A 13,911-nucleotide genomic window follows, 5' to 3' on the forward strand; every position below is an offset into this window, starting at 1 on the left:
CATTTTAGCTTTTAAAGTAAGATAGAAGAGTCTTTAGTGCATTAAGGCCCAAGGAGGGCCTCATCTTTTATTTGGAAAGTAGTATGGGAGGTGTTGTATGCACCTGTATAAGTGGTGAGACTATGGACTATTTGTTGATCCATTTCCTATGTTTTATAGAGGAGGGTAGTCTTTAGTGTCTTTTGGGATCCGATGGCTGTTACCAGGAAGATACACAGAATGAAGGGATTAATTCAAAAAACACCCTTGAAATTTTTAGAATTTTGTCTCGTTATATCTTATGTGGCTATCACTAGAAATAGTTATATTTATTAGTTATTACTATTCATAAAAATAAAAAATAAAAATAAATTCTGATTTTAAGTTGGAATCATTGATGATTTGAACTAAGTTTAATTGGTCTCATGTGCGGCGTCTTAATAGTTGCATTTCCATTTAGATTTTATAGGATCGCTTCATTCATGTGCAATTCTTTTGGGCAATTGTGTTTATGATCTTGAACACAAAGAAATATTGTCTTCTAATAAAATATCTTTGTTTATAAAATTAAAAAAAAAAATTAAAACTATTCTAGACTTAAGTGTACTTTACATTTTTGTCTAAAATTTAAAATGATCCTTTCCAAACAAAGAAGGATTGACAAAGATCCACAGGGCAAAAAACAAATCTAGACAAAAAGAAAAACTGTTGCCACATTACGCGAATGCATCCTTCAGTCCTCCTATGTATTGTTGTTATCTGCAACACAAATGACAATCATAAAAATATTAATCTTCAATATATAAAATCCTTAGCAAAAAAAATTTCTCCAATTACCAACCTTACTCTAAAATCACCTACTAACAACAATCACATTATCAATACAACAATAATAGACAAGAATTGTCACATTACAAAACATATCTCATAAACACTTCAAAACCATAGCCGCATTGCCAATATTGTAATAAACTAAACTATAACAACTATTAACCAAATGCTATACAATGACCGTCAATTCTACGGCACAAAGAATCCAACCAACTAATGAATTCCAATCAATTCCCCCTTTTGTTTTTTTGAAGGGGCAATCAATTCCCCTTTTTAAATATTTGTATTTGCAGTCTTTGTTTTTTAATTTTTAATTTGGTAGTAACATTAAAGATAATCAACAAATAAAGACATATAAAACATCAAAATCATAATCAACAAACAGTATAGGAAAATATCCTTGTATTATCAACCATACTAAAAATTAATCCTGAAATTCATTTCTTTCCCCTGATTATCCATGAAACAAACATAGCCAAAGTACAATGATAATATACTAAAAATAATCCTGAAATTCATTTCTTTCCCCTGATTATCCATGACACGAACATAGCCAAAGTACAATGATAATATATATATATATATATGTATGTATTAAAAAAACCAAAGAAAGATCTACAGTGAAGTCCAAAACAGCAAACCAAAAGCAAACAAACTGCAAACCCCATTTTGAAAACTAAACAGAACCACCTCCCCCAAACTAGCAAATTATACCAAGAAAACCTACTACATTCCACCTAGAGGATTAGTCAAGTAACCTACTTTATATGCCTATTCAGTGAATAAGGATGTTTCNATTTTGTTTTATATTTTGGAATGTTGATATTGTGTAGAAATAAAATTTGTGTATTTGTTTTACTTATCTTTGTATTATTTTGTTTTAGATAGCAATGTTAGGATTTGTATAATTTTAAAATTATTGATAAGAATTAATAAGTTTAACTGAGTTCAATCTTAATATAAGTGGTGAATTCAAAATAATGCATTTTACACCAAGCAATTTGTTGCATAACTTTCCAAATAGCAAATACATGTTGTTTTCTTTATAAAAATATTTTTAAAAAAATTCATATAAAAAATTCAGGTCAACCCAACCCGACCTGTAACCCGGTTGACCCGAACCCCTTTTTAACCCGCTTAAAATGACCCGTTTTTGACCCGTGACCCGTTTGACCCATTACCCGATTGACCTGACACAAACTCGACCCGACCCACCCGTTTTGCCATGTCTGCCTACAGGTTGTGATGTACACCACAATTATTGGGGCAATTTATCAGGCATGTTAAGCATGAACAAAGAAGTAGGGACTCTGGCCTTGGCCAACAAATTAAACACAATCAAAGAATCAAAAAATTATGAGAGAGAGGACTTCCTTTTGCCGAAGAGTTGAGTTTTCTGAGAAAGCAATAACCTTCCGCCAATAGGGCAAATGTGGCATCCAACTGACTGCTTGAAAAAAAAAATCAGTTCAAGCGTGAGTAAGGCTGAGGAGAATTGGGTTAAGTTCTATTTACCCTGGGTGGGTTAGAGGGTTAAGTTTAGAACTTTCACAATAAAATATTCTAGATTCTGTTAGAATTAACTCAGGTAGTAACAGAATTGGGGTATTTTCTAATTTAAGAAACATAAAGGGAAAATACTTCCAAAGAAATTTCCAACTTTCTAAAAAATAGTGAATTTAATAATTGAGCCATAATTCTAACAATTATAGTAGTTTCCAACATTTTTTTTATTAAAAATATTGCTTAAATTTCTTTCCCTTTTGGCCCAGAATTCCAACTCCTTTGGAAGTTAAATGAAAGAGTCCAATAGCTTTGGTTCTTTTTGAGGGTGTGATTACCTTCTTTTATTAAGTCCAATTGACTAAAGAAACCTAAGCCGTAATATACTTACATGATCTTCCACATAATTTCTACATAATATTCCATAAACAAAGATCTAATTTTGTGATGGAGTTTGATCTACGACTATATATATATATATATATATATTTATATTTATTTATTTATGAATAAAAATGTATTTAAAAAAAAAGATCTACAGTGAAGTCCAAAACCCCAAACCAGCAGCAAACAAACTGCGAACCCCATTTTGAAAACTAAATAGAACTAACTCCCCCAAACTAGCAAATTACGCCAAGAAAGGGGTGCATACAAACTCTCCAGCAAATATATTACACTCCACCTAGAGGATTAGTCAAATAACCTACTAGCAGCAAACAACATCTAGGCATAAGACCAGAACAGCAAACTAGAATAGAAGCTGCAACACTTTGAAGGCAGCAAGCAGGGGATAAGTGATTCACCATCCCCACTTTTTATTTGCAAAATATTCTTGTTTTTTTTTTTTAACCACTAGCACATGACTACTAGCTCAACCATCACCAAACCAGTCAACCATGCAACAAAAAAGATTGTCTAACAAGTAATCTTTCACATTTACTTCTGTCAATTGTTGTGATCCTTTCTTTTTTCTTTTCTTTTTTTGGCTACGTAATAAAAGTTTCATTGATAGCAAAAATGCAATGTGTCTACGATTGTAAACACACGGCAAAGAAAGAATACAAACAAATCAAATAGCAGATCTAAAAGATAAGGAAATCAAACAAGGAAATACAATGCGTGAGGCCCCAAATACAAGACCACTCAAACAAAGTCCTAGCTAGCAATGTCTTTAACAATTCAATAGGTCTCTTAATGTTCTCAAAAGTTCAAGCATCGCGTTCTTTCCATACTAACCACATAAGACATGCCGATACCATAGTCCAAACATTTGAAGAATAATTCTCCAAACAATTCCTCCAAGTGAAAAGAAGAAAGACAACTATATACTGCATCATCCACTAAACCCCAAACAATAGGAAAACCATACTCCACAAGGCATGAGCAAAATTACAATGGAGTAAAAGGTGATCCACAGTTTCCTCATCAAACCGACAAAGACAACACCAATTAACAAGAGGCAAGTTCTTCTTAACAAGGTTATCTATGGTAAGAATCTCATCCCTATCGGCAATCCATAAAAAGAAAGACACCCTTTTTGGTACCTTAATACACCAAATGCCCTGCCAAGAGAAAGAAACAGAAGGGTATTTTAATAAAGAATTATAAAAGGAGAGCACATCAAAAATACCACTACGATTCAACTGCCAAATTCGAACATCATCACTCTCCCCCCTTGGTATTCTGGTAGAAACATGCTAAAAATGAGAGTAAAATCTTCCTGTTTCCTAGTCATTAAATGCATGACGGAAAAGTAAGTTTCAACTCCTAACACCCCCATCTGGTGCATAAAAAAACATATCAAAAATCAAAGATTCTTGAGCCACAACACAAACAAATAGTTCTAGATATAACTATTTCAAAGAAGTTGGACCGCTCCAAGGGTCATGCTAGAACCGAATGCGACTACCCTCTCCCTTTGCATACACCACATGACTAAAGAAACTATTTGCATCTTTTCTAATTCTCTTCCTCCACAACCCACAGCTATGTGTCCCTCAAACAACTCTAGTGCACCAACCTCCACTATCCTCCCCATATATGGTGGCAATAACTTAATGCCATAAATGGGTAACTTCCTTCCCAAAGCACCATAGCCACTTCCCAACCAAAGCTTGTTTAAAAAGCCCAATCCTCAGAATCCCCAAACCACTTGCCTCCACTAGCCAAATAAAACCTTATCCCAAGCAACAAGCAAATATTTAAAAACTTCATCAGATCTCCCCCAAAGGAAATTCCTCTAAATCCTCTCTAATCTTTCCGCTACATGTTGTGGAATGGTAAACAAAGAAAGATAATAAGTTGGAAGGCTCGACAAAGTGCTCTTTAATAAAGTAAGCCTACCTCCTCTTGATAAAAATAATCGCTTCCAATTTGAAAGCCTTTTCCACATCCTTTCTATAATAGGGTTCCAAATCAAAGCATCCTTGAAATGAGCCCCAAGAGGCATTCCCAAGTAAGACATGGGCAAACAACCAACCTTACAACATAAAACGCAAGCCAAAGCATCCAAGTTCCCAACCTCACTCACTGGCATAGTCTCACTTTTACCAACATTCACTTTCAAGCCTATAATAGCTTCAAAGAATATCAATACCATTCGAATATATAATACTTGTTCCGTAGATGCATCATAAAAAAGAATAACAAAAAAGAATAGTATCATCAGTAGATAGAAGATGAGAAATATGCAAACCACCATTGTGACTAGCTTGGAAACCCCTAAGAAAATCTCCCTCCTCTATCCTCTTCACTATGAATTGGGGATTTCTTTAAGCAATTCCTCTAGAAGTTGAATGAAAGAGTCCAATAGCTTTGGTTCTTTTTGAGGTTGTGATTACCTTCTTTTATTAAGTCCAATTGCCTAAAGAAAACTAAGCTGTGATTGCTTACACTTACATCATTTTCCTTCTAATTTCTATATAATATACCATAAACATAGATATAATTTTCTCCCTACAGCAAACCGGGCCATTTAATAATCAAATAATACTATACAATATTTGTCTGATCAATAAAGTAAAACTTCTATGGGAAAAAAAGGTCCCAATTACAATCCTATTCTATACTCATAATTCTATTCCAAAGTCCTCTTTGTAAAACCCTAATCAATTTTCCATAGAAAAGCCAAAAAAATTACTGGAGAAGTAATACAAGGTCCAATTTATCCTCCTTGCCCCATTAATGTCAATAATCTTTCCACATCAACTAACAACCAAAGTGAATCAATAGACTGCAGTCTACTTCATATAATTCAACTAAACAATACTTATTTTTTGGGCAAACACCACTTATGGTCCTTAGAGTTTCTTCCATTTTTCCATTTCGACCTTAGAGTTTCAAAATAGTTAAAAATTTGTAAAATAATCCAATCTATATTTTCCCAACAGCAGAATAGAGAACTATACAACAAATTCAAGTTCAAAAAAATGGGCAATCTTATCCTCTTTTTTTGTTCCATGTCAATACCACGAAGCAATTATAAGCCATCTTGGTAGTCACATTGCACTTGTAATCCTCCTAGATTACTGGAGTACAATTTCTAAACAATTTAGAACCTTTTTTTTTTAATCATAAACATGTCCAATCACATGAAATGTCAATGTCCAGATTAGAATGTAGACCAAATTATTTTTTTGATAAGTAATAAGTTTATTGATATCAAAAAGGGGAAAAGCACCCTAGTACACAGGAAATGTACAAGGGGGCAAACAATCAAGAACAAAAATTACAAGAATCTAGGAAATCAAGAAAAGATAAAAATGATTGGTTCTGCAATGCAGCCAACCAATCCATTAATGTTCTAAAGAAAAATAGCTTCAAATCTAATCTTGATCTCTCCTTATCTTCAAAGCATCTACTATTTCTCTCTCCAATGACACCACAATAAGCAGTGGGGAACAATCAGCCATATATGCCCATTTCGATGACACCCAAATCTGCCTTTCCAACATGCTAAAAGCCCCACTACAGTTTGCGGCATAACCTAGCTCACTCCAAACAAACCGAACACCATAGTCCACATATCCATTGCAACCGGACAATGAAGAAAAAGATGATCAACCAATTCACCATTACACTTGCACATGTAACACCAATCCAATATCCAAACCTTCCTTCTGCTTAAATTGTCAATCATTAAGCATTTCCCCAAAGCAGCAGTCCAAATGAAGAAAGCTACTCGAGAAGGAATCTTTTGTTTCCAAATACTTTTCCAAGGAAAGTAATAATCATTAGAACCCACTAAGAGACTATAATAGTCTTTAACTAGGTAGCCTTTCTCTCTATCAAGTTTCCAACACATCTTATCCTTACCAAACCCTTTCACCGAAGCACCATATATGGTATCCATGAAACCAGCCAGAGCCTCTAAATCCCGAGCATGCACACCCCAAAAGAAACTTACATCCCAAAAAAGGACTCCATTATCAAGCTTCATAAGCTCCGCCACACTAGCCTTCTTGTCTCGGCAAACTCTAAACAATTCAAGATAACTAACTGCAAGAGAAGCTTCACCACACCAATGGTCTTGCCAAAATTTCACCCTAGACCCATCCCCAATATCATATAGAATGTGGTGAGAAAAAGAAGGCCATCCCCGATTAATATATTTCCACAAGCTAACATCATATGGACCATTAACAGGCCTAGTAAACCAACCACCCCATTCACTGCCATATTTCACCTCTATCACTTGCCTCCAAAGTGCAGCCATCTCCATCCCAAATCTCCATAGCCACTTCCCTAACAAAGCTTCATTAAAAAGTCTTACCTTCCCTATCCCCAAGCCACCCAACGCAATGAGACTACAAATAGTATCCCATTTAACCAAATGGAATTTTGGTTCATCTCCAATGCCACCCCATAAGAAATTTCTCTGAAGTTTCTCAATTCCGTTAGCCACAACTATAGGAATAGGAAATAGAGATAGAAAATAAGTGGGCAAATTAGATAGAGTGCTTTTAATTAACGTGACTCTACCTCCCTTGGATAAGTACAAATGTTTCCACCCTGCTAATCTTCGTTCTATCTTCTCTAGAATTGGGTTCCATATTGGCTTATCCTAGAATTTAGCTCCCAAAGGAAGACCCAAATACTTTATTGGAAGAGTACCTTGTTTACAGCCAAGCACAATCAACAATAAGTCCAAATTATCCACCATACCAACAGGAACCAACTCTGACTTACCCAAATTTATCTTTAGACCAGAGACCGCCTCAAACCAAATGAGGATCATATGAAGAAATAGAACCTGATCCAGATTTGCACCACAAAAAATCAAAGTGTCATCCGCAAAGAGGAGATGAGACACCGCCAATGATCTTCCCTCTTCACGACCCACACCAAAGCCTGACATGTGACCATCATGGACAGCTTTATCCAACATTCTCCCAAGGGATTCCATAACCAGTACAAATAGCAAAAGGGACAGTGGGTCACCTTGTCTTAACCCCCTATAACTCTCAAAAAACCCACAAGGAGTGTCATTTATCAAAATAGAGAAGCGAACTATAGATATACAAAAGAATATCCATTGCCGCCATTTCGCAAAGAACCCACCCTTTTCTAATAATTGCATAAGAAATCCCTAATTTACATGATCAAAGGCCTTCTCAACATCCAATTTACAAAGCCGCCCCGGCAACCCAGTTTTCAATCTACTATCAAGGCATTCATTAGCAATAAGTACCGGGTCAAGAATCTGCCGGTTCTTCAAAAAAGCATTCTGTGAAGCTGAAATTATATCTTCCATGACTGTGCGAAGTCTGTTGGCTAAGACCTTAGCAATGGTTTTATAAACCCCCCTCCCCCCCCTAAACAAGACTAATGGGGCGAGAATCCTTAACATCAATTGCTGCATTTTTTTTGGGTATAAGAGTGATAAAAGTTGCATTTAAACTCTTCTCAAATTGACCTTTAGCAAAAAATTGATAAAAAACAGCCATAAGATCAATTTTGAGAATTCCCTAGCAAGCTTGAAAGAATGCCAATGGAAACCCATCTGGTCTAAGCGATTTGTCACCATTAAAATTTTGTATGACCTCCAAATTTTCTGCCTCATCAAAGGGTCTATCTAGCCAATCTGTATTATCACCAGATATCCTAGGAAATACCAAGGCTTCTGGAAATGGTCTAACAACTTGCTCCTCAGAGTATAATTTCATAAAGAATTGAGTAATACAATCAGCAATCATACCTTGATCTGAAGACAAGATTCCATCAACCATAAGACTTTCAATACCATTATTTCTTCTATGGGAATTTGCCATTCTATGGAAAAATTTTGTATTTGCGTCCCCCTCCTTCAAATGCAGCACCCTAGATTTCTGCCTCCAACTAACCTCTTCTAAAAGAGTGAGCTTTTCAATATCGGTACGAAGATTAATTTGTTCTAACTTTTCCTTAGCTGTTAAAGGCTGAGATTCCTCTCTAACATCCAAATCATTCAACTTGTTCCAAAGTTGCTATTTTTTAATAGTGACATTACCAAACTTCGCTTCATTCCACATTTTTAGATCCAACTTCAAAGCTACCAACTTTTTAGCTAGTATAAAACTCGGGTTGCCTTGGACCAAATAAGATGCCCACCAAGTTTTCACTTTATCAACAAAATTCTCCACCCTCAACCACATATTTTCAAAACGAAATGGAGTTCTACCTCTCCGATGACTTCCCCCCTCCAACAGAATTGGAAAGTGGTTTGAAAGTACCCTGGATAATCATTTTTGGGTAAACATAGTGAAGTGATCCGCCAATAGTGGAGAGAAAATAAGTCGATCTATTCTAGAAGCGGAGGAAGAATTGGACCAAGTATAAAGGTCCCCATCCATAGGTATATCCATCAGCCCATGAAGAGAGATAAAATCAGAAAATCTATACATAGCCCAAGTACAACTTGCAGCCCCTAATCTTTTCGATGGAAAGCGGATTATATTAAAGTCCCCTCCTATACACCATGGCAAATCCCACCAACTAATCAGCCCTGTTAGCTCCTCCCACATTTTCTTACGCCTCTTATTCAAATATGGCCCATATACTCCTGTAAACACTCACTCAAATTGATCCCCAACATTTTTAAATTTGCATGAAACAGAAAAATACCCCACTGCTTCCTCCACTTTTTCCACCACTCTTCAGTCCCACATCAGAATAATACCTCCAGAAGCACCTTCAGAATCTAGGTATAGCCAATCTACATAAGGGCAGCCCCATATACTTCGAACAATTCCTCTAGTTATCCATTCAAGTTTAGTTTCTTGTAAACATACAATATCAGCCTTCCAGGTACGCAGCAAGTTACGAATTTGAAGCCTCTTCTCAACCACATTTAGACCTCTGATATTCTAGGAAAGTATCTTCAAATTCATTTTGAAACAGATAGTGCCCGCTCCCTATTAGTACCATTACGCCTAGATGAGGTAGAACCATAATTAATCAAACTAAATAGATCCTTCAACTCTTTTATACCTCTCACTCCTGAACTCTTCAAGTCACGTGCTTTTTTCTCCAAAACAGCCCTACGGTGTAATTCAGCCTCAACAACTAACAGGAATTTCGTCACTTGATTTTCCAAACCTTGTAAGGACACGCCCAGAAAGTTATCAAACCCATTGAATCTACTTTGGAACCACTCAGAGTAAGAGCTTTCCTCACTGGATTCTCCCTACCCACAACTTCCTGTCCTTCCATGGCCAAGGGTAGTGAAAAAGCTAGTGGTTCTACCGCTAGAGGGGACAAACCCGCTTCGCTAGGTAGCTCAGCAACCTCCGAATAGGTGTCTGAAACCCAGTACTCCACAAGTACTTCATCCCCCTTAAACTGGGCTGATGACACCTCCAAAGGATCTAAAGACCTCAATGGAACCAAGGCCAGCTGATTTTGCTCTCCCAAAAACTCTGTGACTTCACCCGGTGGTATAGAAATTTGTATTGGAACCGCCACTCTCCTTCCATCTCATAATTCAAGCACCCACTGCTCTGAATTCCCCCATTTCTTGACAACATTGCCGGAATGTTCTTGAAGTTACAGTCCGATGTCTTGTTGCAAGTTAACTTCACCTTCAGAGATGGATACTGACACATCGGTCTCATCGGATTCAAGAGATTCTGCATCGTCCCCTTCGCTGCCGAGAAAATCCATCTCGGCATTATCGGAGAGCTTCATTGGCTGGGCTAGCGTCGAAGAGTTGCAAGGAACAACTTAAGAGTGCTTCACCACCTCGCAACTTTTAGACTCTTGCTCAGAGCTCGTCGAGACCGATGGCAAAGAAATCCCAGTGTTTTGGGTCTCGTCAGATGGAAAAGAAAAAGGGTGCGTTTGTTTTGGCTTAGGCCGCCATACTGAAATGGGCTTGGGAATATCGATTTGGCGATTGGGCTTTGGTTTGAAGGGAGCTGAAGGATTAACAAAGCTTTTAAAGCTTTGTTCCTTGGGCTTTACATTTCGGCCTACTTCTTGACTCTGGACCACTGAACTTTCCACACACCATCCAGCCCACGCTCCACTCTCATGCTCACATCCAGTGATAAATGAGGTTCAGTGCCGCTGCCAATGCTATCTTTAATCTCCAGCGTGATTTTAGCCTCAGACATCGGCTTCTCTTTCTCAGGGATCAAATCGCGAGTATCATGTCTATGATTGCGCAAGTTCGTTTTGTTTGTATTTTCAAAATTTGGTGTCTTTCCTTTCTTGCTACCACCACCAACTTTCCGACCATACTCCGCCATCGCCAACAGTAATGATTTGGACTTTTCCACTGTTGGTTTCTAGACATATTGAGGTTGTTTGCTAATTAGCGTCTCAGGAGCAATGGCTTTCCGCAGATGCAATCCAAACCCTCTCCACCCACTACCCGATTTACCTTCTAGCACCACGATAAAGCCTTTCCGACGACCATGGATAAGTTCCGAGATCATAAAAAAACTGCCATGCGCATTGGAACCTAGTTGCAAAATAAAAACTTTATCTCCATCTCTGAAGGTTTGTGCAAAATTACCTGTAGTTACATTCGACATGAGATCCTCCACAATAGCTAGCAAACGCTTTGCACTCCCTTTGCCCATGAAAACTGATCGGAGCGAATCTCGATTTCTCTCATAAATATGTAACATATAATAAGTGCCTCCCTCCTCAACAGAGAATTCAAAAGTCTTGGACTCAACGAGGAACCTCCCATAACAATAGAGTAAAACCTCAAATTTTGTGACTAATCAGAGGTAGCTAGGCCTCTTGCATAACTAATCGGGTCTAGTAACTGCCACTACTAAACTATTTTCATTAAACATTGAGAAGTTGAAGCATTGGGATGATTGTGCAGAGGTAACACTAACTGAAATTATAAGTTAGAAAATACTACTGTTCTCATTGGTTTCTTTCAAACCAAAGATTCCACATGATTCTTTTTGTAGACCAAATTATATCATTTTAAAAACTTAAGGATTCCATTACTACTTTAGAAACCCTACCTAAATAGGAAAAATGAGGCAAAATTTAATGACCAAAAGTGGTTTTTGCTCATTATTATTATTATTATTTTTACATTTTTAAAACAAACTCTAAGGTTGTCACTAGGGTCACATCAGATCGATGCAACTCCCACATTCAATACAACATAACACATTCAATCAATAAAAACCCTTAACAAAACACGACTCTACCTACAGTTACATGGTTACAGCAACTTATGTTTGGCCTAATGCCATACGCTATTGACTTTACATTGATGCAAAACAATATGTCAGTTACACAACACAGTATCAGAAGGCAACGGCTGATCATAGCAGAAAAATCTAAGCATGCCTAATGAAATGGAAAGTGAAACAAATTTTCATAGAGAATATGGATTGGATGTGATTCTTTCAGCATATAGAAAAAGATTATAACGTAAGTGTTCATTTACATTTACCATTTCGTGCTTGTGAATGACTCATCCTGTCATCAGCCAAAACCACAAAATCATATTTAACAATTTTGAACACTCTTTAGAGCATCTTCTTCTACAACAATGGGGATTTTGGCCATCATCAGTCCAATATTATTTTGGGGGATATCCCTCCATGTTTAATGTGAACTATTTGGCAAGGAATAGGCATACTTTTGAGGTGACAGAATGTACATCATTGTAGTTGAAACTGTTTTTGCTGTGATTGTTGTATGATTGGAACAGGTTGTCTTTTTCTCTTTCAAGGAGCTTGTGGACTTGTGTTATTTTTGTTAGACTCTAAGACTCTCTCTCGTATACTACCTGTGTACATTGGGTCTTTTTTCTTTCTTTTTTTCTCTCTCTAAATTGATAAAATTTTGCTACAATGCCTATAAAAAAATTTAAAAAATTATGACTACTCTTTAGTCTTCATATCCATTCAATAACAAATTAAATCCAGAAGCCATATATTGAGGTTTGAAACTTAATATTTAAGTATAGCAACACAAAAATATCTAGAATATACCAAGAATAAGATAGAACTAAGGAACATAAATGCTGAAATTTTGAATTGAATACTTGAATTGAGCCTTTTTACCTGCACTTCCTCTTCTTGCTCACTTTCCTCTTGGGAACTACATCATTTGATTTGTCAAGAAGGTAAGATTCCTCTCATAATTATCAGCATAAGAATAATATGTGCTTCTATAAAACCCCAAATTCTTCACTTTTTGGCTCTTAGGGTCATATGACAAGAGCTTCGAACCATGTGATTCTATTTTCTGCACTAATACATGATCATTCTTCAAGAAACCTAACACTTTCCAATGTAGCATATTGAGTTCAATAGTGAACTGTTTAGTCCAAGAATCCACAACACTATACTCTTTCATAACCCAAATAGAACAACACCAGATGTGATGTAGGACACAATTTACTATCTAATTATTGTAATTTATTATTTTTGGTATTTTTATGTAAAAAAAACCGTTATTTTAGGTTTAGGTGATTTATTTCCTTGTTTTTAGGTGCATTTAATGCTTTTTAGGTCAAATTTGGTTCCTGATATGGTTAGGTATCAATTAGGAGTTATTTTAGATTATATTTTCTTGTCTGTCAAGTTTTAAGGAGCCCTTAAAAAGGCCTTTAAGTCTGTAAACGTTTTTCATAGTTTATTATCAATAAAAATTTAGACTTGTGTCTTTTGTGTTCTCTGGTGGATTCCAGACCTATCCCCTTGTGGATTCAGGAAAACCCCTCGTGGATTCGAGGTTTACTACTCAGGAACTAACAGTTTAGTTTCTGTCCATCAAAAAGAGCATCGTGTGTGCTTCTCTTCAGGCTTCCGCGACATCAGTTGGTATCAGAGCCTTGACTTATCCTGGTCTGATGGCTAACCGGTGAGACGGTGACCACCATAACAATGACGGCGGTGACGACGTCAACAACCCAGTCCTCACTAGGGTTGAGTTCCTTAATTTTCGTGATGAGAATCACCAATTTTGTGAAAAGAGTCAGAAAATTATAGGCAAAATCTAGCAAAAGATTGATACTCTTCTTGCTAGGAAATCATCTTGCAACAACAATGTTCGATATATTCAAAGACACACTCCTAACTACAAGAAAATTCCATTCTTTGACGGAGATATGTGTAGGATGGATTTTATTGACTGGTT

The 13,911-nt window shown here is 36.6% G+C and overlaps 1 long non-coding RNA gene across 1 annotated transcript; it reads right to left on the reverse strand.

Moving 5' to 3' along the window:
* Positions 1–458: 458 nt before the first annotated feature.
* Positions 459–13,137, reverse strand: LOC136065485 (uncharacterized). The gene is made up of 2 exons (XR_010627126.1): positions 12,834–13,137; positions 459–738 (listed from the first exon to the last, which is right to left on the reverse strand). It is a non-coding gene; the product is annotated as an uncharacterized LOC136065485 (long non-coding RNA).
* Positions 13,138–13,911: the final 774 nt, after the last annotated feature.

This window comes from Quercus suber, unplaced genomic scaffold (assembly GCF_002906115.3).
Source record: "Quercus suber isolate HL8 unplaced genomic scaffold, Cork oak 2.0 scaffold_989, whole genome shotgun sequence".
NCBI classification, from domain to species: Eukaryota; Viridiplantae; Streptophyta; class Magnoliopsida; order Fagales; family Fagaceae; genus Quercus; species Quercus suber.